This window comes from Fundulus heteroclitus, chromosome 9, assembly GCF_011125445.2.
Source record: "Fundulus heteroclitus isolate FHET01 chromosome 9, MU-UCD_Fhet_4.1, whole genome shotgun sequence".
NCBI classification, from domain to species: Eukaryota; Metazoa; Chordata; class Actinopteri; order Cyprinodontiformes; family Fundulidae; genus Fundulus; species Fundulus heteroclitus.
In genome coordinates this window covers 17,735,458-17,759,107 of record NC_046369.1, presented here as the reverse complement: position 1 = coordinate 17,759,107, position 23,650 = coordinate 17,735,458, and the positions used below count along the sequence as shown (strand labels likewise).

The window sequence follows — 23,650 nt, the reverse complement described above, 5'->3', positions numbered from 1 at the left end:
CACAAGCAGGAGTGTGTGAAAAAGCCGCGTTCAATACAAAAGCTGGTAACAGCCTCAATAGGCGGACAAATATGCTGCTAGTTTTCACCAAGCCAGCACTCCTAAACTCTACTATGTATTACAGACAGAATCCTATATCCAAGCTCCAACAGAACCAAATCCGGGCCCACAGGGCAGAATCTTTATCCTAACATCCCTCCACAGGTCTGACACTTTGTCCTCTGTCTTCAAAACACTCTCCCTCGAAGTTTCTCTCCAGTTGACCCAAACACAGACCATCGCCTCTGGTTTGTCACGGCAGGCCGAGTGATGCGGCGCTGTGGGCAGCAGAGAGGGAGGCTCTGTACTGAGACAGCAGCAGGTGCAGCTGTGACAGTTGCCGTGTTGTTGCTAGCCCCGCACTGTAGTCAAGATGAGGTTCACAGATGTAGCCACTCAGTGCCGTGGTTTATTGGCTGCCTGAGACAATGCATCTCTGTCAGGAACAACTCCTCCTAAGGCCATTTCGCTCTAAGAGTGCTCCGCGCGAAACGGGGCGCAGAAAAAGCTCGTTCTGACACACAAGGTCAATTCTGCTTCACGGCGGAGCAATCAAAGCCCCCCTTGCCTTGCGAAATACGCCGTTTCCTACCTGAAGAAATCACACCGCAAAATAGAGTCTGGGAAATATTCATGTTTTCATTTATATAATTTTTTTATTTTGATTTTAAATCGTTATAAAAAGGTATAGGTGTGTAAATATGTAAAAATATCCCACATGTAATTATTTATAATTACATAATTAGTGCACATGTCGTACTAATTATTGAAATAAGTATTGCCAGTTCGTAAAAGTGTGTTTTAGATTAATCATTACCATCTTCTCTGCAAGCCTAATTTAAAAGTCAACAAAGCACCACCCAAGGCTCCACTTTACCTCATGTGATTCCTACAAGACGAGAATTTAAATCGGAGGCTGCAAAAGTTATGGCAGCAGTTTTCCCTTAGCTTTTCCTCTTTTCTCTTCAACTTTTTTTTTTTTTTTTTTCTGTTTTTGGGGTGAAAAAGCAAGCTAGATTCCCCGCCTTTGATTCAGGCTTTCAAGATAGCCCAGAAACTCCCGCCCAGCTTTGTTTTGTTGACTCTCAGAGTACAGTGGAGATCTAGGATAATAATGACAATTGTTTTCCAGTAAAGCACCCAGTCTCTGCTAGTTCAATTACTGGAAGGAGTCTCAATGAGGGCGGTAAAATCATTTGCAGAGACATTATCTACACACAGAGAGGCTGAGACACAGAGAGAGAGTATGGAGAAGGGGGGGCGGGGTGGGGACCAGAGCAGGCACAGGGGCCAAACTTTAGTTTGGAAAGGAAATAGAAACATTTCTGCGGACCACACATGGAGGGTGCTGCAGAAGATGAAAGCAGCGGGATTCATAATTCACTGCAGGAAATTAATAGACTAATGCAGCTCGGTGTGTTTCAACGCCAAAACCCACATAATGGGATAAATTTGTTTTCATTACAGGTGAAAGACGGATATCTCTGCGGATTATTAAAACATACACAGAATTTATGGGCGCCACGATGTAATGCCTACTCACATACGGCCGATCGCCCCACGAGCGGTACCGAGTCACGAGCCCTCATCTGTCAGCGTGTGGAATCATTAAAGATAATTTGATTGTTTTTTTCAACCCTGGCTGTGTTTGATGTCTCTGGCATGGTGGCAATTGAGAAGACAATTATTTTGTTGATTAGCTTGGTTTTTTTAGCAACTTACCATGCCTGTGATATTCCTCTGAAACTCCCAGACCAGACGCGCCACTCCATCTGACTTGGCAGCCATGCCACAAGAACAAAGCCACCACACTCCCCGACTAAATACTGTACAATGAAATATCATTTATCAAAGCATCAGACCTCGAACGCCACCAAACAGAAAGTCTTGAGAGAAGGGATGGAGCATTGCTTATGCATTGAAAAACATAAAGCGGTGCACTTAGATCTGTGATGATTTCAGCTAGCCAGTGCACTGTGTTTGGGAGAGTTAAACTTCTCTACAGCTTAGCTTTATTATTTTTTGTATTTGATGACAGAAATGAAATATTCTTTTGCAATCTTAAATCCCAGACATCAACTAAGATGAACAACCTTCTACATCTTTATGAATTAACTCTAACACTTTGACTTTTATCCATAAAAAGCAAGTCTCATCTAACAGATTTCAACCACAGCCAAGAAATAAAACACAGCCGAGATAAAGCACTGTCATTTGAACACAGGTAATGGTACTCAACGACACTGTTTAGCACTGCTTACCAGGTTTTGGAAGCCTGTCGAACTGAATATGCTTAGCAACACCCACATCAGAACATGGAATAATTTTTTTTTTTTTTTTAAAAAGACAAAGAGATCAAAACTTTTCTCACTTCCAATCGGTCGCAATTGTCAAGGACAAGAGGAGCGTATAATGGGAGAAATATATTGCTCTGGCATGTTTACCCGCGCCATTCCAAAATAACAGATCTGTCGTGTCGGGAAAAGGGGGGCTTTTAAGTGTGGATGCGCCTCGCTCTCCTATAATCCAGCCGAGACATTACTCCTTCCCCTGGCAGACGTCCGCAGATCCCCCCCTGTCTCCCAGCCAGGCCTCTCTCTCCGGTGCTGTGGAAGAGCTGCAATAACTGCTGTTTGCTCAGAGCCTTGCCTACCAGGTTCTCCTCTGTCACACAGAAATTGAATATTTCCCAAATAGTCTTGCAGCTGTGCACAGATAAAGACAAGTCCTGTTCACATGGCACCAAGAATGAGAAGAGGGTGGCGTGTGTGTGTTTGTGTGTGTGTGTGTGTGTGTGTGTGTGTGTGTGTGTGTGTGTGTGTGTGTGTGTGTGGGTGTGTGTGTGTGTGTGTGTGTGTGTGTGTGTGTGTGTATGTGTGGAGGGGTGGGGGCATAGGTAAGGGATATTATTGTATCGTTATCCTGATCAGGGGAAAAAAAATATTGTGCTTAAATTTGGGGATCATTATAATAACAATAACCTCTAATTGATGATAGCTGCAAACCCCCAAAACCTGGCTGGGATAGGGTTGTTGCATTTGTGGTTTAAACTACTTTTTTCACTGTTGGACACATAAGGGGATCAATGTTTATCAATATACTTGAAAACAGGACTAAATTTGATTACTGAGTGCCGTATAGCTGTCCAACTGCACCGGTTAATATAACTGGTGTACACCATGTACATTGCTGTAACTGTTATGGGTTAGTGTGTAACTTTTATTTTTTAAATAGTATTTGTGGGGATCTGAATATATGTAATAACTGGTGTATATGTAAAACAAGGCTGTGATGATTAAAAATACATATATTTTTATAATTATTGCAATAAATACAAGAAAATACTGTGAGAAAATTTTAGGTCCTCATATCTCATCTATAGTGTGTGTGTGTCGTTGCTATTTTTATTTTCTTAACCGCCCACAAATGATACATTGATATAAAAAGAAGTCTGATCAATATTTTAAAATCATCTTTTTTTGTCTGTAAATATGGCATTGAATATTTATTTTGAAAATACATTCTAATATTTGAAATATTTCAAAAGCTACATTTGGCAGCTATATTATTAGTAAGAAAATAAATAAAATTACACAGTTCCAAACGTAAACACACAGTGCTAATAGCACTCCGCACACTCGCTGCACATATAAAACCGGGCCAGAATGTTATGAACATTTGAGTTTTAACAGTGAATTTCCTTTCTTCCATGTGCTCTTGAAAAAGGCAAAAAAAAAAAAAAAAAAAATGAGTGAAGCATTGAAATGCCAGATAAGCTCAGAGAGGCTGCCACTTAACCAGCTTTCAGGACTCCGACATGCAAGCCGTCGCCTAAGAGCCGTGTTGTTTCTTGTCACCGGAGTTTGAATTGAGCCTCACTTTCAGCCCCTGTGTCCTTGCAGAATAATGTTCTGCTGGGAAATTATTTAGGCAAGCAGAAAGTTTCACCTGCCATTTCAGGGGGCACTGAGCCACCCCCCCTACCCAACCCTCCTCTGCTGCACCAGAGGCCTTTGGCAAGTGGAAACAAATGTTTCACAAAATGGCAGGGTGGGGAACATGGTAGCGCACGGCGTTTTTTTTACTGATTGCCAATCGTAAAATAAAACCAGTCATGAAAAAGGGCCAAAGTTCTAGCCCACCAAAGGCCTGCACGTTACATAAAATTTGCCATAGCTTTCCTTTTACAGCCTTGTTTATTCCCTTTAATAGTGAGCAGTTATCCGCACAGTATGACTCCATGTAGGTGGTTTAGCAACAGAAAAGATTGCGTCTGAAAACACAAACCCACAATTTACACGCCAAATAAGCAATGGGATGTAAATCTAAACACTCTTAACTCCTTACAATCCTCTTGCCTTTTTTTTTCTCCAGCGGACCCTTTTTGCAGCATCCATCATTTCCTTGGTACTCCATGGAGCGACTAACACATCATTTGGGCAGATTGCAACTCCAAACTGGTTGCTTTCGCACTGTCTGCTAACAAAGGCTTGTGATGCTCGTGAAGGACAAAAAGGATGAGCTTGAATTTAGTGGTATTCAATGCGGATGAAAGCAAGGCAGCACTACAGTGTGAAATTGCTGGGGTAGAAAAAAATCTATTTGTCCACATCGCAACCTTTAAATCATTGGTACCGGTTCATCAATTGCTGCTCGGACAAGTACAACAGGCTCCTATGCATGCTTCTCAGAGCCTCATAGAACAAAAAAAATAAGGTGCATCTTGTTTGTCTTTGCTCAAATTATATTTACCCAGCAATACACTGGCCTGAAAAGACAGGAGTGGACTGGAATGACTTGGCGAAGACAAGAATGGAGCAATCCGGTCACTTTCAAGCAAGCCAAATATCGATAGTAAACCAGCTGCTGGTCCGAGGGTAGAAATATCCAAGCAGAGACTAAGAGTGAACGCCTCTTTATGTCACAAAATGTTGAAGCATTCACCTGTTCATTCTCCCTGGCCTCGCGGTGCCTTGTTCAGTGACAATGCAGCCCCATAAAGTTGGGAATGGAGCAATTATACATCACTGTCTTCCTCAAACCTATATAGACATGCTCCTGTGCCGTATCGATTCGCTAGCAGAGATGAACACAGCAGCTCGCCGAGGCTATCTGGTGCTCTAGCAGATCAAGAGCAGCTGCAGTTCCATGAAACCGGACTCATTCCAATCGCAGAGATGAGGCTGCTGTGGACTGAAAAAAAAAAAAGGTACTCTCGTGTAGTAAAGCGCCCATAATGGCGTGCCCGAGTTTAAGATATCAACCAACAAGACACAAGAGAAGGCAGCCCCCTCCCTCAACTCTTTCAAGCACAACTAGATTACATTATTTCCATAGGGCGATGAAAGCGCAGTTGGTCAGATGTGAAGCAAAAAAAAAACAAAGCTTTAATGGTCTTGGGGAAAAAAATTAATGCATGATCCTGAAGTTTTTTTTTCTCGGTCAGCAAAAGAATATTTACTATTTATGAGAGTCCAACATCTAATGATTACATTTTTGAGCTACATATCACGTTGATCTGTTTGAAAAGTGGGGGGCGGAAGCAAATTTCCCCCTTTCTCTTGCTCACACACTCTTCTGCTGAAGCTTCTTAGGGTCAACCAAAACCAGTGGCAGAAAATAAGACTCCTTTCATTCTCAAAAGGCTCTGACTACTTTGATATGGTAATACCTCCCTGCCTTACTGCTGGAATTTGTGCTCGCATTCATTTAGATTTTTTTCTTTTTTTTTTCTTTTCTTTTTTTTTTTACTGTGCACAACCACATGAAAATTAAATCCACCTATAAACTTAAAGAATCCCTTTCTTCCAACCCAACACAAACAAGTCTCCCTTTTGTGCGTCACTGAAGAATCAAATTGTTATGTATTATGAGGGGGGATAAAACCACTTCATCCTCAAAACACCTGCTTTATTCTTCTGTTTTTCGCCTTCTGAAGACTTAAAAATGGTTGAGCAGCAAAGCCATTTCGGTTAGTTATTTATGTTTCAATAGAAAAAGAGACAGAAGAAAGTCCCACTTTACTGTAGCAAGGTATTCACCTAATGAGCGCTTAGTAATATTTTGCTTACAGGTATTTCTGACTGACATTCAATGAGTTTACAACCAGCAGGATTTTTTTTTTTTTTTTTGGATCTGATCTTCAGGCAGAAAAGGGGGAGGGTGTTATGTGAAGACTGGAGCTAAATTTTCCCCAATTCACAGATCGATCACTACAGATTGCTGCTCTGCTCCAGGCAACCATGCATCACCACTACCGGCTGGCCGTTGTGCGCCCTTGTCCTCAGCCGAGGGAGAAGGCGCACACCGAGCCGCATGCTCCCGGCTCCCTGCTCTTAACACATGGTTGACAAGACACGTTCGGAATCGGTAGGCCTAAATAATACATGTGCAGTAAATTGATCTAATTTTACCGCCACTCTGGGTACGAAACTGCCTAAATCTCTCTCCCATTCTCCATGTGTGTGTGTCTCTCGTTTGTTTTCACGTCTACTCGCTCCCCCTTGCAATGTCCACGTTACTTTGGACCTTGTGCCCACAGACGCATCTCAGACCATAGCAATCATTTGCCAAAACTAATCACTAGATAAGAAGTTAGAGACGATCGCGTAATTCTTGTCTTTTGCTTTCATTTGCGCACAAACAGCCTAACCCCAATTATAATGGATTAGCCAGTGAATGCGCTCATGAATCAAACAAACGTGTCACAGCTCACACCCACACAGCAGTTTCCCCTGCATTCATTCAGAACAAGACCACCAGTGCATAAAAAAAAGTATTACCACAAAACTCCACCTTAACTTTGGAGGCACAAAAATTCCAATTAAATTGCGCTTTACGCGAACCGGTTCACCTAAAATGCGCCCCAACCCACTTTGAAATACTTTCCATTCAGCCAAACGAATCAATCCACATCTGGTTACGTTTTGATTAACTTCGTTTCAATTATCCACGGTACCCGTCGGACGATTTAAATCACAAATAGTGACCCCCACCCCCTCTTTCCTGGGGACCATTCATTTATGAAACTTTAGCATATTTGCATGTGTAAAAAAAAAATTGTACTCTATAGATAAAAGTATTAAAAAAGTTGCAAATGTCCAAACATTTAGATACTAAAGATATATGAGGAAAAAAGACATTAGAAGTTAAAATGTACCATCCTCTCAAAACAAAAGGAAAAGATTTGTTTTAAAAATTATTTAGTAGCAGTGGAATTTCTTACCTTTTATTAAAAGCAGTGGAGCCGCCAAAATGACAAATAAAAGAGTCAGTTCGGAAAGAAATTGAATGTGATTTGTGGGGGGAAAAAAATGTCAGATTGTGAAAAGACAGTCTGGTGGGAACTCCTCTGCAGAGAAGAGAGTTGGTCTGCAGGTCTGAGGCATGCTCCCCCCCTCTCTCTTTAATCTGGGACAGAGCGGCTGGCTATCAGGCGAAGAGTCCCCCTCTCAGCCCGCACACATCCCCCCGTCGCCGGACACGCACTTCCATGGCATGCAAGGTGTTGCTCAGCGCTCAGTCCTAACTCATCAACACCTCACACCACCTCTCTGAGCGCCTCATCAAGTCGCAGCGCTCCGCCGCGCACTCCCTCCCGATGCAGCAGCGACAAACAAGATGAGAAGAACAGCGATGAAAAAATAAAAAGCAAAAATAAAAAATAAATAAATAACAAAAAAAAAAAAAAAAAAGAAGAAGACTTGGGTGACTGAGAGTGACAACACAGAGCGGGGGCTTTTTTCAGTGTCTGTCTGACAGGGAGATGTGAAGAAAATGCCTAGTATCAGCCACCGACGCTGTTCTCTGGGCTCCCCTAAATCAGACTGTGGAGACTGGGCAAGTTTCAGCGGCTCGCCTCTGGAAGAGATCCCGCTCACAGTGTTGACACACTTGGTGGAGGCAGCGCGGAGCGGGCTTCCAGCGAACAGCGCCAGTGCAGTCGTCTGCGGGAGCCGTCTGAGCCTGAGGGAGCCGTGAAAACCTGACATGGACTCTTACTCCTCGATGACTCGGAGTCTAATTTTACTCCTATCAACCGATACTGCGCTGAAAGTGTGTGTGTGTGTATGTCTGTGCGTGTGCGTGCGTGTGTGTGTGTGTGTGTGTATATATATATATCATCATGTCATTCAATGTGTTTATTTTATTACTACCTCCAAAAGTATTTCAGGTGACAGCCTCACAAAGCTCATCATGAGAATGCCAAGAGCGTCCAAAGCATAAGTTAAAACAGGGGGCTATTTTGAAGAATCTAACATATATAAGACGCCTTGAGTTATTTCAAAATTTTTTTTTTGTTTGCTACATAAGTCTAAGTACTTTGGCTTTGTGGTTCTGATGTCGCACTATTTCTGCAATGCAGAAAGTTATAAAAATAAGGAAAAGCCATTGAATGACAAAAGTGTGTCCAAAGTCATGGTAGTGTATGCAATATTTCTTAAATGCTCTGGTTTTTATATCTTGTTTTTAGCTTAGTCTGTCATTGCTAAGCTGTTTCCTTTGCAAAACCAGAAGGCTAACAAACAGTCCTAACTGTGTATCGTTTCATTTACGTTTTCCATCCGTTATTATTGGGAATTTGACTGGAGCACAGAAACTACACACATGCCCCTAGTAAAATGGGTCCGGCGGTGCACATGGTTCTATTTGTTTCAGGACTTCAGATGTTGTTGCTCAGATCCAGCAACAACTGATTTAAATGTTGTGGCGCTAACGATTTTCAGCAATAGAAGGCGGAAAAAAATTGCTTTCTCTCCATTTAACGCACTCATTGCTTATACCTTGGGCTGGCTCTGTCGGACAGAATCCCATTTACAAAAAGGATTCATCTACATCATAAAGATTGGAATGATGTTATCAATACATCCATCCACCTTCATTTCGGTCCCACATCTGCTCTGACACGCAACACTGTCCTCTTTATAGGTGGAAGAGGTCCACGTTCTTTCAGGCATCACAGCTTATTCATCCAATGACAGAGAACTCATTCTAGTGTAATACTATCAAGCTTCAAAAGGGGCCCAGAAGTACAGACCAGCAAGATCCTTTTTTTTTTTTTTTTTTGCTCCCCCTTCCTTCATCCTCCCATCTTTCAAACCAGCCCCCCCAGGGTAACACACTGGCCTGAGCTGAAGTGGTCAAGCTGCTGCTGGTATGTGGAGACAAGCAGTTTTTCAAATCTTGAAGTCTTCTGAGTTGGAAATACTTTTTTTTTTTTCCTTCCCTTCACTGTAATTTTTAACATTACATGATTTATGGAGCTGTTCGGGAGAATTTTGTTCGAAGGCTGTGACTTTGACCTGTGTTCTCGTTACAGTGAGCAGTGTGTTGCGTTAATGATTTTCTATTCAGTGAATGCATAATGCATAATCCATCGTGATCCACTCAGAACGGCCTTTCTAAGGGGCGGCCATTTAAACAAACCTAAACTACAATATATAATGTGATTTTTTTGTTTTTGTTTAAAATAACTGAGATTTTCTCCAAACTTACCCGCCATTTATTTTCATATAAGATGCTCTGTCTTATCTCAGACCGCGTAAAAGCGTTCAACACATATAGGTCACAAGCGTCGCCTGCTTATCTCTGCCGTTTGTGAAAATTCAGAGCATATTATGATCTGGTTTTAGGAACTCTCCCCAGAAACATCAGGCAGGATGTGGTTCCACACCTGGCTTCAATAAAAACTGTCTTTCAACTACTACGGGGAAAACGGGAGGTTGAGTCATGCTTGCCAGGTGAAGGTGAACACAGGAGAGGGGCAGACTCATGTTTTCATAAGCATAATTTTACATAATAATACAGCCATTTGTTTTTTTGTTTTTTTTGCAAGGGACAAAAAAAAAAAGAGAAAACAGATGTAATGAAGGGTCACCCTGTGACAGACATCTATATCTGGAGGAATGTTTATTTATAAGCTGAGACTCCAAACAAATGTGCTTTCCACTGGATGCAGAAGCTTTAACTTTCATTTAGCACAAACTGATCTGAATATTTCCACAGACTGTCAACAGAGGGCATTATACGTATAAAGCCATTCTTCCTAGAATATTCAGCACTCTTTTTACACCCCTTGATTTATTTATTTTTGTTACATGTTGTAATGCTATAGGCACAAACTTCAATTTACTAACACAAGGTAGTACATACACTACCAGTCAAAAATGTGGACTGACCTTCTCATTCAACGGTTTGTCTTCATTTTTATTACCACCTCTGGGAACTCCTTCAAAACACTTGGAAAAATATTTCAGGTGACTAACCTCATGAAGCTCATGGAAAGAAGGCCAAGGGTGACCAAAGCAGCAACTTTGTGATTCTATATACTTTTGAGTCATAGTTTTGATGTCTTCACAATGTATCTACAATGTAGAAAGTCATGCAAATAAGGAAAAGCCATTGAATAACAATGGTGTGTCCAAACGTTTGACTGGTACTGTAGCTGTTAAGTGGAAGCAATATGACATGTTGTTTTGCATTTTTCTCTTAAATAAAAATTAATTAATTAATAAAAATTTAAAAGGTGGAACGTGCATAAAAATCAGGTTATTTTCCTCTTTTACTATTAAATAAAATCCAGTTTAACCAGTTTCATTAAAACTCCACCTAATTAGTTAACAAATTTATTTTTTTATTGAATGTCAGTGTAAATACAGCGGGGCTGTGAAGGCCTCGAGAGTTTTAATGAAGGTTATTCAGTCGAATGGCCCATAATAATTCTAGTAGGATTTGTCAAAAGGAAAAATGTTAATTGTGTAGTCCATAAATCTGGCTTTTAAATAGTGGCAAGATTGTTGAATTGTTCCTGCTTTCGGTTTGTCACACCTCGAACAAGCTGTCCCCACAGTGAAAAAAAGGTGGTGGCAGCAACATGGTGAGGGGAACCTTTTATTGACTGGGAACGATGAGCTTGGTCAGTTTGGACAGGAAGAAGTATTGAGCTAAATACCAGGCAATAGTGGAAGAAAACCTGCTAAATGTTGACCTGCTATATGTTGGAGAAGATATGAGAAGTGGGGTGGAGGTTCACGTTCCAGGAGAACCACTATTCTAAACATCAAACCAGAGCTACAATTTTAGCTCTGGTTTAGGTCAAAGCATATGTGTGAGAATGGCCTAAAGTCCAGAAATCAATCCAGCTGAGAATATTTGACAACATTTAAATACAGCTGTTTACAAATGCTCTCCTGAGATGACTGAGCTTAAGCAATTTGGAAAAAATGGGCAAGATTTTCAGTCTCTAGATGTGCAACACTGACAGGAGTTATATCCCATAAGCCTTGGAGATGTAAGCACAGATAAACAGGGTTTCCACAAAGTATTTACACATTGGGGTTGAATACTTATGCATGCTATACTGTTTACATTTTAATTTGGGGAAAAAAATCTGGTATAATTTAATTTTCCTTTCAACTACACAATTTTGTGGTACTTGGTATTACAAAAAAAAAAAAAAAAAAAAAAAAAAAAAAAACAGTCCATGGTTGTTATGTAACCAAATTTAAGAAAACGTGAAAAAGTCCCCAGGATATTATTACATTTGCAAATCCTTGCATGCATGTCAGCGCCAACAGATCTAACTAAATCTGTCATTAAATATCTTTAAAGTGACCATTTTTAATCAGTTTGTGAGTGCAGCAATTTGTCTTAGTGGTTTTTGTTCATGACTCCCAGCAGTTGACCACATTGTTCATGTCCAACAACAATGACAGACTGTGGTGTAATCATATTACAGTGCTTTGACAACATTGCATCAGAATAAATAAAGAATGATAACTGTTTGCCCTTTTATAAGGTTCAGAGCCTTCAGGCAGATTTCAGGGTTATTGTCATTAAGGTCTTTTGAACAGGAACAACTCATAACTGTAAAAAAAAAAGTATTTTTCAACATAAAAAAACGCAAATGCCCTTTTTTCATTTGTTTACTTTTTATCAGCAGACACTTTAGAAAATATTTCAATCAGCCATAGTGAGCAAGAAAACATTGCTCCATTCTCCCCATATGCTTCTTCTATTTCAAAACGTTCCACTAACAATGCTTTTTGGTTTTCTCCCCCCTGAATATTTACACTTGATTGACATCTCAAGCACACATGACCAGTCACAAGACTGCGGCTGACCTAGACAAATCCGTGTCCATTCATTATGACGGACAAAGATTGGGCCAGGTTATGCTTCGCAGCACAAATTGAAAAGCAATGTCTGGCCTCGATCACTAATGTGTTTCAGGAAGTCTTTTTGTCTTTATCATCTTATCTTATTTAACCCATATTATGAAAAAGGTATCACATCACTCCAAAATTCAGTCCTTGAAAATGGCAAAAAAAACCAGAAATGGAAGTCATGCAGCAAAGCCTTGTTATAATGGAGTCAAACTGGGAACACATTAAAGAAACATCCCAAACCTATACCGTGCCTAAAATAATGGTATGTTAAGTTAACCTAGTAGATTCCATTCTCTTTTAAAAGAAAATAAGGTCTAACTTTTTGTATTTATAATGTCAATAATGCAAATTTGTAGCTTTTTTTATGTGCTAAATTGTTTAGGCTGCAGAAAATCTTTTCAATTTTGGTTAATGAAAGCATGCCACTCTTCTTATTTACTTCCTGTCACATCTCCTTTACCCACCAAAAAAAAGAAAAGTTCAAAGTCAAACTCAACTATGTGAACTGCAGACCAGTGATGTGTCCTTCCCCGCTTCGTTTACATGAATCTGTTCCGAATCAAGCTCAGCTCCTCCTGACTCCCTCAGTATTTTTCCCATTTATTTTGTCAGACCAGCTTTGGAGGTCTCCTTGGATATCAAACTATTGGAGTAGACTCGTAATCAAAGAGGGTCTCCCCACACAGTGGAGTCTCAGTTAATATTTACATAGCCATGGGCAACCATGTCAGCTTAGAGTTTTAGCCTCGCTTCTTGCAGCATTTCATGAAGCCTCCCAGTTTCTGCACTGGTTGGACCAGGCATACAATTAAAATCTAAGAAGGGTTTTCTGAGTATGTTTCTAATCTGTCAAAGGTTCCAAAGCAAGTTCTAAGTTACGAGGATGCTAGAGCTACATTTTAATAGGTATCTTCATATATATATAGAGAGATGTGTACAGTATATACTTTAAGTCTCTTTCCTTGACAAAAGAGGCTTCAAAACAAAGACTGATAATGAAGAACTTCTCCTGTCGTTTAAAAGTAATATCAAGAGCCCCAGGATTGTCATGCAAGCCAGAACTGTTATTTTTTTTGTAATTGTGAAACATCCATAGTAATTGTGCAAAGTAAAAGCAAAGCTTTAATGTTTTATACTAAAAATGGTAAAAGTAAATCAGAGTAGTCTGGCTGGAAATACTTTTTTAGTAGTTTAACTAATAAACCAGCAAAAACTTTGGACAAAACCGAATTTCTGTCAAAACAGTCTGGGAATTTTTAATTCTGTATCTTTTAAAATAAATTGTATGGAGTATATAAGATGTAGTATTAGTTGCACAGTAGCTGAGCTTTGGTGCTTGGTTTTAGTTAAACGCCTCCCAAATCCAACTTTGTATGGACTTAGGCCATCGCTGTTTATGCCACTGGCTCAAGAGAAGCTGTGGTTTCTTCACTTAGCTTGCACAGTAAATAAAAACTGTTGGATCACCAAAGTAAAAAGGTATTTTTGTGTGCTTTATTTTGCAGTCTGACGGCCGGTTAACTGTTTTCTTTGAGGCTCACAGTTTGTGTTGAACACAGCATCGACAAAGTATTTACACCAACATTCACCTGACCACCAAATCAATATCAAATAAATGAGCATGACTGTTTTATACATTTTATAAATCAATACAGCCTTTCTTTTTTTATTTTCACAAACCGAAGTGATCAGCATCCAGCTAAATGAAAGTCAACATGTTTGTGCTGAGCGTTGGCAGTCAAAAGAAAAAAAAAAGAGAAAGATCTAATCATTGTTCTCAGATTTCAGGTATTTAGTGACTCCGTCTGTTCCAAAAATTCTGCTGTAGTCAGTCCCCCTTAATGAGCCAAGGACTTATAATTGACCAAGCAGACAGGAAGCAATTAAAAAGAAGTCAAACACACGAGGGGCTCTGAGATCAAATTTGAAAAAAGAGAGAGAGAGAGAAAAAAGAAGCAAAATCCAGTGTTGGCACGTTGGGATCTGGCTTACACAACTGTCAAATCAGTTGACTTTTAAACAACCACACTATATAAACAAATCATTTTAAAGCAAACTGTGTCATGTTGTAAACATTAAAGAATTTTAGCACCCCTTTAACTCTGCTCTGTAATCAAGCCTTTCAGAAATATACTTTCATGCACAAAATAGCCCTTTTGCTCTTGCTGGGGTTTGATGTATGAGACACACGTTGGTTCAAATAAGCACAGGGGAGCAACAGATATAGGTGAACAATCTCTATTCAAATGTTTTATATGGAAACTTAGCCGAGTGGAAACAGATGTGCGTCACTTGTGACCTATAAAAAATGATATATGGTCACCAGTAATATGGTTCAGCAGAGGCCAGCACTTCCAATTTGCTTCACCCTGGCGTACGGGTACTCTGTGTTGTGTAAATGCGGACATATTTTTCAAACAAAAGACGTAGGATTTTGCTCCATGTGCATGCTTGGTAAACTTTGAAATGACTCGGCTGAAAGAAAAACACATTTATTCATGACTGCTGCAGATCTTAAACCTAGGAGCGTCTGTCCAACACAACTGTGGTCCTCACAATTAGAGGTCATTAAATTGATTCATTTTATTATAACCAGTGAAAACATCTGCAATCTTTTTGTCATTTTTAAACCATTCTTTCAACTCTGATGTATATCATACTCTGGTCGTCCCGAGCTCTGCTCCCTTGTTATCTGTGGCAATGCAAAAAAGTCCAATATTTCAATTTAAAATGGTTCATAGAATGATTAATTTCCATGTACGGTTATGGATGAGCCACCATAGCTGCTGCTGCATCCACTGTTCTCTGAGCCCCAGTGAAATTTGACCAATTAAATTTCCACAAATCATTGCAACACCTTAAAATGACAAAAGGTTTAACTGTTCAGAAGGAAAATATTAAAGGAAGATTAAAGAATTATGCCCATGAGCCCCAACTGTTACAAAGTACTACATTCTGCATTGACTATGAGTACAAAGCATTCAGGAAATGTTGCAAATGTGTGTCTGAACTTAGAAGTCTTGTGGTCCTTAAGATTGACCTTTCAAGGTATGCAGAATGCCATTTCCAGATGTACAACATATTCAACCTTCAAGCAGATGAGCTACAGAAAATTCCCCACCCCACCTCTCTTGTCCCCTACAAAAGGAAATCCAAAACTATAATCTTATATGCTCACCAATATTGGACATTAAAAACTGGAAAAGCATTCCATTGACAAATATATCTCCGTTTCAGATGGGACATTCAGACAGGATCCAAATTTTTCACTGGCAACATGAAAGTGTAGATCCACCCAGCCTTGTGTCAATGGTTCAGGTTAGTGGAGCATGGTGGTGGCAGCATGATGCGATGAGAATAATTTTCTTCAACAGGCACAGGAAAGCTGGTCAGTCCTGGTCTGATGGGAAGAGGGATGGCACTAAACACAGGGTAATCCTGAAAGAAAACATGTTAGAGGGTTCAAAAGACCATGGAAGAAATTTGAAAACAGGAGTATACTTTGGCGTTCAGATCTATATACAGTTGAAACCATGTATTGAGATATACTATAAAAAAGACACATACCTTTTTTCTCACCTTCTGACATTAAATTGGACAAATGTTTCCTGATTTAGGTCAGTAATGCACACACTAAATATTTACATTTGTCAAATGCAAGAATGTTGCTTGAGATGATTTATGTATTTATTTATTTTTTACTCTTTTAGGACCTTCTTTCACAAGCTTCTCACAATAAGGTGTTGAAGTTTTTGTCCATATCTCTTGACAGAACCAGTGTAACAGACTTAGGTTTGTTGGTTGCCTTTCTTACACACACCTTTTCTGCTGTTTCCACAAAAGTTCTACTTTCTAATATCAGGGCTTTGTGTTGGCCAATCCAAATAAATGACTTTGTTCTTGTCTTTCAGTCACTTAGTACGTTTCTTTTCTGGTTGGGAGACTTATTAGTGTCTGAGCTTTAACTTGGCTGATGTCTTGTGGTGTTGCTTCATTATTGTAAGATAATGGAAATAATGAAGCAATCTAATGATGCCAGCATTCTCCTGATTCCATCTATTATGTTTAGAGCACCATTCCCCTCTACACCAAACTTCCCACACAACATGATACGATCACCTTTATGCTTGTGAGTTTCTCACGTTTTCCTCCAAATGTAACAAGGGTCCTTATGGCACTTTCATTTTAGTTATATTAGACCACAGAATATATCTCCAGCAAATTTTATAATAACATTTGCTTTGGGTTTTTAAGCTGCTTTTATTCATGGCTTCATGTTTCTGAGTGGTCTTTCAGTCCATATTGGTACACTGCTAGTCTCACTGTGGATAATGACACTGTCTTACCAGCTTCAGTCAACTTCTTCATAAGGTCTTTTTTCTTTTATTCTGGGAGTGATGCACCTATTGCACAAAAAATGTTCCATCTCTGCAAAACAGAATCATTCTTCCAACTGAACAGTATGATGGCTGGACAAATATGCAGTGGTGATCCACAATTCTCTTCTTCATATCAAGGGTGATTTTCTTTGATTTCCCCATGATATGGCACAGGGAAATAGTGTGTTTGAGGTGTCCCTCAAAATGCAAAGTAACCTTAGTGCAGAGCCCCTTTCAAAAGAAACTTCGAGGCTGGATTAATGACTATTTGCCGTTATCATATCTTTTGTGAAAGGACCAATGGAGCACGAGGTGTGGAAGTCAGCCTTACAGAGGATATTCACATCAACTGACTTGTATTAAGATAGCCGGCTTCATTGGTCAAGGGAGCAATGTAGTGATTAAACACAGTTTGAGTGACAAAATAGACAAGAATCAGTAGCCATTTCTGTCGACAAGACTAAGAAGGTGTGATATGTAATTCAAATTTAAAGCATTTTCCTAAGGAAAAAAACAAGATTGCTACATCGAGTCCGTCCACTATCATTGTCTAGAATAAAATGGCAGGGGGAAACTTTCATAGTGCAGATATCAATGCTGTATGGTGCCTCCTGTTGTCACACACTGTGGGCGTAATTTTTAAAAATTCAAAGCTGTGTGGAATCAAGCCATTTCGACTTGTGATTTATGAAGGGCAAGGGGGAGGTCAGAGGTAACTTATCTGTGCGGGTTTATGAAAGAAGTAGTTTAAGACAGACACTCATCTTAACGTTTGGCTTAAAAAAGGTTATAAAACACACATATCTGCTTATGAAAATTAATAAATTAATTAATAAATCTCTTGAAATTAATAAATTTAGTTAATCCTAACCGAACTAAACAAAAAAGGTTTCAGTCTGATTTAATATCAAATGTATGTGTATATGTAAGACATAAAAATGAAACACAAAACATATGAGTTTGAACTTTATTCATATTCTTTTTTACCAGTATGGGTTTAATTCTAGAAACACCCCTTTGAGGCACTATAAAATCTTTATGTTTTCAGGTAGGAGATAAAAAGTAATAAATCAAAGATGTAACTTTTATGATGCACTAATCTCATTGCTTTTAATAACTGCTGAAAGTGCACAAGGTAGCTCAGATGAAGAGAAAAACCTGGTCAGTGTGAGAAAAAGGGCAGAGTTTAACATGGCCCGACAATAATAAAAATCAACTTTATTAGTGGACTGTGCAGAGGATAATCTGTTGGTGCTAATACCCTTCCAGTGTGAGCGGGAAAGACGCTCACAATTGTTCTCGCTAATGAAGATGAATCCTACATTGCAAAGACAGAGGGAAATATGTGACCTTACAGTCCCTTCAGAGGTCAATAATCTTTTATAGTAATTGACTGAAATTTTAATTGAAGCAAAATCTTACTTAGGCATTCATCACTGTGGACAGACATTCCTGTCTTCAATTTTGCATTCCGATTAATTTTTCTAATTTAAAAGTAACTGCTTTGTGCTCATATAAAAGAACACAATTATAAGTTTTAAACACATATAGCTTATTTCCATAAAACATTACAGGAGCTGCTCAGCAAAGCATAAAAATGGTCATATTCATTCTGACTCTTGTCTTTTTATGCTAATAACATTAATACATGTCAACAACAATTGACAAAGTCTTTCTGTTTTAATTTGGCAAAAGGAGCACATCTGACTGTTTTTAAAAATGTGTTTCCACTCACATGTTTCAGGGAGCAAAAGCTGTGTGCAAATATAAAAGATCTGTTAAAGTGGATCCCTTGATGCACATTCTTTGATTCGTCTGGATTAACATCCATCAGGATGATCTGCCAGGAGGGTCTGTTTGGCAAAATTAGTCTGAAATACAACTTTTCTAAGCCAATAAAACAGTCTGCTTGATTAGTGGCATTTTCTTCCCACTAAAAGAGCAGATGAATCCAATGGGTGAAAAAGACATGCGTACGAAGGGCAACTCTAATTTCTGAGGACAATGAACTAAATTGTTCTGTCCCAGTTTCTCAAGAGACTCTTCATAATCATGGTTAATTATTCTTGCATGGTAAAGAGGGAAAGGAACAGTAGTGCTTGTTCAAAACTTGGCTTGAGTTTGCAAAATAAAAAGATATTTGCAAGATTAAAAAAAAAACTTCACACATGTCCAAAGTTGTTAAATTGGGCACATTTTCTCTAACAGTAAATATACAACAGTCTAATTAATGGGTGTTAAATGTGTCAATGTGTTTTAGTGAAAGTAGGTCACAGGATTCTTTAGAAATACAAGTATATATTTCATGACAAAGGCCCAGCACTGAATGCAAGAGCTAATTTCTTAGAAAAAACAAACCCACAGCCCATTTACAGCATACAGTGTTTATTGTATGCTGCCAGAAGTGACCAGTAAGTACACTTTATTTATAAGCTCTTCATGCCATATGTTTTGTATGCTAAATATTAACCCATAGAGTGGTCATACAAGGTAAGTGGGAACACTCTGCAGAGAAGTGCTGTCAATTGGTAAGTAAGTACAGCAGCTGAGAACCCAAAGTGTAGCTCTGGATGTGTGAAAAGATGCCAAAGCCCAGTGAAAAATAAGACAAGGTTAACTCTTTGTATCCTGAGTGTCTGGTTATCTGATAAAAGGGAAAAAAAAGATTAGAACAGCTCAATGACCCGGAGTTTGTACTCTTACAAATCCTCCTCCTTAATTTATTTTCACTTTATCACAAATTCTGCATGAGTTCTTTTTTTCTTTACAAATATTCTTAATAGTAAAACTCTTCAAAAGTAAAATAGCAGTTTCCTTTCAACAAATAAAGAAATCAAATTTGCATTGAATATGTTGCTTTTGTAAAATGCATTAAGGTTCACTATTACCCAACAAATTTTGGAATTTGTTGGGACTGTCATTGTGCATCTTAATAAATTATTACTTTATTTCACTAATTGGATTCAAATATAAATACCTGTATATTGTATTGCTTGATAACATACAGTGTGATATTTTAGGGTGAGAGAGAAGACTGCTGACTTGAAGGTTGTCCAGCAGACAGTCATTGACACCCTTCATATGGAGGATAAGTCACAAGTAACAGCAATAGCTGTTCAGAACCTAAGTTATTTGAAGTCCTCTGTGAAGGTTCACAGTCATTGATGCTTTGGGGATCCATCAGCTGTGTTGGTCCACTATGTTTTTTCAAGTCCAAAGTCAGAACTGCAGTCTACCATGAGATTCTGGAGTATTTCATACTTCCCTCTGCTAACAAGCTCTATAGACGTGCTTTTCCATTCCAGTGTGATTTGGTGTCTGCAAATGGTGCAAATAAGTACTAATATGTGGTATAATTACTATTATATCAGATTGTAAAAAAGCTTATGTGCGTATTTCCTCCACTGTGTATGTGGTGGATCAGCTGCAAGCAGGCTTCAATTGGATGTAATGTCCTTAAAAACAGCAGTGCACCAACAGCTGGTTGCTCAAGAGCCACCAGAATTGACAAAGACTCCTGTATAGGTGTTGAAATGTTTTCAGAAAGAACTGAACCAAAGTCTGGTTGCCTCCGATTTAAGTCTGCTTGCTGTTGCAATGACCCGGATAACTAAGAATTTGCACAGGCAAGGTGGATCAGCTAATCAGCTCTGTGTGTTTCCACTATCTTCCTTACTTAAGACACTCTTAGGTTTGCTAAAATTTCTCCTCACTACTCCTAACATTTTGTCCATTGTAAAGCTCTCTTAACCCTCCTATCGTCCTTGGGGTCAATTTGACCCCATTCAATGTTTATCATTCAAAAAATAGTAGTTAACTTTTTTTTTTTTGCTTCATATTTCATGACTTTTCCTAATTTGATGGGGACAACTGGTAAAGCATAAAACTTTTGTGATGTTATTTTTTGAATGTGCTGAACACATATTACACGCATTGGTTGTCCTCTGGGGTCAATTTGACCCCAAGCTGTTTTAGCTGCTAAAACTTGTCAGTGACCTAACATGACCACACCTGCAGGCACAGAGTTGATACATTTTAGTTGATACATTTGAACTGAGACATCTGGGGATCTGTGTGACCTTCTGAACTCACACCTGCCAAAGTAGAACTGATTTTTCCCGCCTTGTGAAGGGCGGGTTATTCCTACAACGCCATTGGTAGTTCATGCCAAATCAGGGAGGAGCAAACATAAGCTTGCACTAAAAGACTAAAAGCTTGGCTACTGTGGCATGAACTGTTCCACGTTTTAGCTACTGACATTATCACACTGTTCAAAATGGGTGGATTTTCAAATTGTTTCTCTCTAAAAACTGTTCCATGTTCTAACTACTACATGACATGTTCTCATTATCCATTTTCTGTCACACAAATGAAAAAACAAAACAAAAAAAAACCCAAAAAACCCCCCAGAAAAAACAACCCAAAAAATCATAAAAAAACAAAAACAAACAAAAAAAAACTCTATAACTCTGCAACTGCCGGTCCCAAGCCCGGATAACAAAAGAGGAGGGGTGAGTAAGATCCTACAGTAACTAGCAACAAATATATTACAACAAAATAGATAAAAATAAGTAAATAAATATGTTTATGAGAGGAAAGGGGGAGTCACCAACATTAATCAATATGGTTCATTTGGTGAGAGTCATGAATGTGCTCAAAACCTGTAAATTTGAGAAGATTTGTATAAAAAAATCAAAATAAACTCATTTTCATTTAAAGGTTTGGCCTGATGGTGGCGCTAGAGGTAAGGTCAACTCACTGATTTTCAAGGGGTTATTTATGTATTCAACAAATAAACAAAGTGCCTGTCACAAAAACTTGGTCAACAATATTCTGTAAATCATTTTCTGGAGGTAAATATCCCTGGGGTCAAATTGACCCCAAGGACCAAATTTGTTACTATATTTGAGGACGATAGGAGGGTTAAGGCCTAAAATGCTTTGTCAATTATTTATCTTACCGAGGTAAAATCCTAAGAAAAGTCTTAGAATTCGGGAAATTCTATTTTTTTCCCCTACAATCATGTCAATAGGAGCTACTTTTAGTCTTAGGAATCTTTGTGAATATGGGCACTGGGGTTTATGAAAGAGTGGCCAAAAAAACAAAAAAGCTATTACTTAGTGTTAAAATAAGAAGGTATGTTTTGAGTTTACCAACAGGCATGTGGGTGATTCCCCAGCTGTATGGAGGAAGGTCCTGTGGAGACTCATGCAAAAAAGTATGTCAAGCTTTCATACTAAGATTTGGCGATAGCAATGCACTTTATTTTTCTGGGTAACATACAGATGAGGCCAGCCCATACTGTAGGCATGGAAAAGCACAGGGATGCCTGTGACATACCCGACCTGTTAGCCAGCTCCCTCTGAAATGCTCCGGTTGCAAGGAATCCCAGCGTAGTGAAAACTTGAACTGGCAACGTGTGGCTCCTCCTGGTGCCCCTTTGTAACGCAGGTGGCAGTTCCTTGCTGAGCTCCAAGATGACTGCCTCTGGCAATTTAAACCGCCTAATAAGCCACTCATCATCATGTGCCAGCAGGTCAGTGCGATCTCTGAAAACACGCTCCCTCTGCATTCTTTCATGTCCTTCAACAGTGCCAAAGCTGCCATTGTTCCACAATTACTTGCAACATGTACGGGTGGACATGTGGGATTGTTGCCACCATATCTACCTGGGGAATCACCACCCCTGACCTGTTTAGACTTAATCTGGTGATCCAACATAATTTCTTTCAGTGAGAATGTCCGTTAGATAATTTGCATACACGTTATGCTCCTCAGCGCACAGATTGATGTGCATTTACATTGACATCTACATCTGAAAAAGATGGAAATATTTACAGTTTCCGATTGAGACTGTTTCCATCATTCTTTTGGACATGTAACATTACTGTCTGGGGCTAAATGTGATTTAGTCTCTTGTAAGTGTGTAAACCACAAAAACTCAAACTTGTGACATTGGTTTTGATGCTCCTTGAGTTTAATACAGCATTTATTTTCACACATCCCAAGTTGTGCTTGAAACCTTAAGCCCTGAGGTTTTTTGTCCGTATTAACTGTTTATTCATGAAACCCCTGGTCAGAATAAACTAACATTGACTTCTTTGGCCATCAAGGAAAATGCTAATCTGTAGCAAACCCAACACACCTCATCACCCAAAGAACACCATCTCCACATTAAACCAAGGTGATGGCAGCATCAGGTTGTGGGATGTTTTTCAGCAGCAAGGACTATGAATCTAGTCCAAGGAAAGATGGATGGTGCTAAATACAGGCAATGCAAGTTATTTATATAGGACTTTCCAGTAACAAGATGATTCAAAATGTTGTACATTACAGAGAGAAATATTTCATAAGAAAATAAAAGCATTACATTAACAAAGGAATAAGCTAAGTAAGTCCTTGACTAGACTTTTGTAGTTTCACCGGAACAAGTTTCATCACTAACATTCAAAGCTTAATTGTTATAAAATCGTAGTACTTAATTGTTTCTAATAATAATACGAAATAAACTGGGATAATCCTCGGGGTTTCTGATCTAAAGTAATTTTGTCCAACTTTCCTAAAGCTACAACTACTGTATAATACCTTATTTTGTTTCATTGTTTCACTGGAAAAGGCTTCATCACTAACATTGAAAACCTAATTGTTCCTATTCATATATTACCAAAAGAAAAACACTACATTAAGTTAAGTAAATCCCTGACTGGACTTCTTTATTTTCACTCAAAGAAGCTTCATCACTAACATTCAAAGCTTAAATGTTTCTATTCATACATTAACAAAATCCGTAAAGCTACAATTTAAGGTCTCTGATCTGTCCTTTCTGAAACTACAAAGAAACTAGGAGGCAAGCAAAGCAAAGGAAAGAAAGCACAGCAAAGACGGTGTGTATGCATGTATGTTAGAGTAATCATATGTGTGTATGTACACGCCCAAGTGTGCGTGAGCGTAGGTCTGTGAACTGTGGCAGATAGCCCTAGTTATAGTCATTAATAGTGATAGAACGTTATGAGACTGCTAACGCTCTGTTCCAGGTCACAGATGTCACAGAGCATCTTCTTTACA

At 39.0% G+C, this 23,650-nt stretch overlaps 1 protein-coding gene across 45 annotated transcripts in view; it reads right to left on the bottom strand.

The window, feature by feature from the left end:
* Nucleotides 1-7,981, bottom strand: part of adgrl2a (adhesion G protein-coupled receptor L2a) — a 141,476-nt gene extending 133,495 nt beyond the window's left edge. For 13 of the 45 annotated variants that reach the window (XM_036141122.1, XM_036141132.1, XM_036141125.1 and 10 more), the window contains exon 1: nt 7,265-7,980. The gene's annotated coding sequence lies outside the window, so the exon portion shown is untranslated. Of the gene's footprint in view, nt 1-7,264 lie in introns of all 45 variants that reach the window. The other 32 variants (XM_036141107.1, XM_036141108.1, XM_036141118.1 and 29 more) reach the window with 3 other exon arrangements.
* Nucleotides 7,982-23,650: the final 15,669 nt, after the last annotated feature.